Below are 3682 nucleotides of genomic sequence, written 5' to 3'. Positions count from 1 at the left end.
GTGCAAACTCCACACAGACAGTCACCCGAGGTGGGACTCGCACCTGGGTCCCTGGTGCTGTGAGGCAGCAGTGCTGCCAAAAGAGATAGCCTTACAGAGGTTTATAAAATAATGAGGGGTTTAGATAGAGTAAATACTAGGTGGGAGATTTCAAGAGTACAATTGCAATGTTTAAAAAACATTTGAGTAAGTACATGAATAGGAAAGGTTTGGAGGGATATGGGCCAGGAGCAGGCAGGTGGGACTAGTTTAATTTGGGATTATGGTCAGCATGGACTGGTTGGGCCGAAGGGTCTGTTTTTGTGCTGTATGACTCGATGGCTCTATGGCTATTCCTTGTTTCTCTTTGTGACAGTTAGAAATTTTCAATGTGAGAGTTAACATGTGTGGTGTTAATGGATGCTTCAGTACTGTCCCTCTGGTTGGAAAACATCAAATCAATCAGTCAGTCCCAGGTCAGGCATCGCTAAGGTTAGGTACAGAGCCAACCTCGCTCTAATCAGCCTTAACAATGGGCCATATCTCTGAGCAAATGATAGATGATTGCCCCATTCTGCATGGTTGGCTGCTCAGGTATTTCCTAATGCACAGCGAGAGGAGTAAGTAATGGCTTATAGATCCTGCAATGTGTTCGAGTTAATTGGGGGCTGGAGATTTGGCAGCTTTCAGCATCCACTCCAGGTTTCCATTATCATTTGGAACGCAGTGAAGGGCAACTTAATCACATTAGGCCAATATCTTTCTCTGAATGCTCTCAACGTCGAGAGCTGTGGTTTGTCTTCCAGGAGACTGTGCATCATAATGGGTCAACAGCTTAATATTGTGTCATTGGCCTGGAGTGCGACAGAGAGAGGGACTGAAGCTTACGGAGATCATAATGTGGAGACATTTCTCTCTCAGAGCTTCATAAAGCTGTGAGTTTCCACTTGGTTGAAAGCAGAATTGTTACACTGCAGAAGGGGACCATTCAGCCCTTTTGAACGGTCTCCAAGGGAACATTGTGACTGAGTACCACTCTTCTGTCTTTTCCTGGTAACCTTGCGCATTGGTCCCAGTCAGACAACCATCTTGTCTTTTCACTGAATGCTTCAGTTAAATCTGCCTCTTCCACATTCCCAGGAAATAGATTCCAGATCCTAACTCTTAATTGTGTCTTCTTTTTCTCACATTACACTTGCTTATTTTGCAAATCCCTTTAAATCCATGCCCTTTTGCTTTTGATCCTATTACGAGAGGGAACAGATTTTATCCCCCATCCGGAGTCTTCAGGATTTTGAAAACATCGATCAACATCTCCTTTCAGCTGTTACTTTTCCAAGGAAAACAGTCCTAATGTCTGAAATCTTTCCACAATAACTGAAGCTTTTGTCTCCTGAATTCTCACCATAGGGTTCACACCCTTCCTGAAACTTCATACCCTGAGCTGAACACAAGATTCTAATGGAGGCCAACTCGTGTCTTACATAAGTTCAGAAGTCACATGACACCAGGTTATAGATTCCTTACAGTGTGGAAACAGGCCTTTCAGCCCAACAAGTCCACACCGACCCTCCAATGAGTAACCCACCCAGACCCATTCCCCCTACCCTATATTTACCCCTGACAAATGCACCCAACACTATGGTCAATGTAGCACGGCTAATTCACCCTGACCTGCACATCTTTGGATTGTGAGTGGAAACCGGAGCACCCGGAGGAAACCCACGCAGACACAGGGGGGAATGTGCAAACTCCACACAGACAGTTGTCCAAGGTGGGATTCGATCCTGGGTCCCTGGCGTAGTGAGGCAGCAGTGCTAACCTCACAGTTATATTCAACAGATTTATTTGAAGTCACATGCTTTCAGAGTGCTACTCCTTTGTTGGGTGAAAAGCTTTTATATGTTTAGCTTTCTTATTCTTGTAGTCTATACCCCTCGTAATAAACCTTAAAATATTGCATGCTTTATTAACTCCTCTTTCCAGGAAGCAAAGTGGAGGGGACATTCCTGTTTACATCAATGGTGCTGAGGTGGAGATGGTTAAGAACATCAAGGAGTGATAATTACCAACAATCCTGGTCCACACAGATTGACGCTAAAGTCAAGGAGGCACAACAATGCCTCTACTTACTCAGGAGGTTAAGGAAATTTGGCATTCTATAAAGACTCTTAGCAACTTTTATAGAAGCACCATATAAAGCATTCTGTCTGGGTACATCATGGCTTGGTAAGGCAACTGCTCTGCCCAGGACGGTCCGAAACTACAGAGAGCTGTGAACACAGTCCAGTCCATCACACAAACCAACCTCCCACCCATCGACTCCATCTACACTTCCCACTGCCTCAGGAAGGCAGCCGACATCATCAAAGCCCCCTCCCACCCCACCTGCCCTCCCCCCCCACCCCCAGTTATAATCCGTTCCAGCCTCTTCCATTGGGCAGAAGATACAAAACACACGTACCAACAGGCTCAAGGACAGCTTCTTCCCCACTGTTATTAGATTTCTGAATAGACCTCTCAAATTTTAAATTTAATGTTGATCTCGCTCTCTGTGCACCTTCCCTGCAGCTGTAACACTGTATTCCTTGCTCTGTTCCATTACCCTGGTGCACTTTGTATGGTATGATCTGCCTGTACTGCAGCAGGACAAAACTTTTCACTGTACCCAGGTACATGTGACAATAAGAAATCAAATCAGATCACTGGTTCCTGCCACCTTTTAATGATTTAGGTACAAAGACAATGAGCTCCCTCTGCTCTTGCCCATTCTTCAATTTGTCTGGTCCATCCATGTTCTTTCAATCAAATTGTATGACATCAACATTTTTTTGCATTGAGTTTCTTTTTCACCTGCCCATGACACCAACTTGTTAATGTCCTTTTTGAGGTTCTGCGTGCTCTGTTCACAATTTACAACATTCTCAAGCCTTGTGTCACCCAGAAACTTTAAGCTTGCCTTCTGTCCACCACGATCTAGGAAAGCCAAGATCCCAGTTCCAATCCCTGGGGAACTCCACCGAGGCTGGAGGAAGAGCGCCTCATCTTCTGCCTGGGGCTGGAGGAAGAGAGCCTCATTTTCCGCCTAGGAACCGTCCAACCACAAGGAATGAACTCAGATTTCTCCAGTTTCCTCATTTCCCCTCTCCCCACCTTGTCTCAGTCCCAACCCTTGAACTCAGCACCACCTTCCTAATCTGCAATCTTCTTCCTGACCTCTCCAAGCCCACCCCCCACTCCGGCCTATCACCCTCACCTTAACTTCCTTCCATCTATCGCATTTCCAACACCCCTCCCCAAGTCCCTCCTCCCTACCTTTTATCTTAGCCTGCTTGGCAACCTTCCTCATTCCTGAAGAAGAGCTCATGCCCGAAACATCGACTCTTCCTGCTCCTTGGATGCTGCCTGACCTGCTGCGCTTTTCCAGCAGCACATTTTCAGCTCAGAACTCCAGGACAAACCTTGTAACAACCTTAAAAATACACATGATACTCTGTTTCCTATCGCTCAGCTAATTCTGTTTCAGAGTTTAGAGTCTGTTGCTGGAAAAGCACAGCAGGTCAGGCAGCATCTGAGAAGCAGGAGAATTGACGTTTCGCGCATAAGTCCTTCATCGATGTTTCAGGCATAAACCCTTCATCAGGAATCCTCATGTAGGGCTTATGCCCAAAACATCGACTCTCCTGCTCCTTGGATGCTGCCT

Source organism: Hemiscyllium ocellatum, chromosome 33, assembly GCF_020745735.1.
Source record: "Hemiscyllium ocellatum isolate sHemOce1 chromosome 33, sHemOce1.pat.X.cur, whole genome shotgun sequence".
NCBI classification, from domain to species: Eukaryota; Metazoa; Chordata; class Chondrichthyes; order Orectolobiformes; family Hemiscylliidae; genus Hemiscyllium; species Hemiscyllium ocellatum.
Note: the sequence above shows the minus strand (reverse complement) of the source record.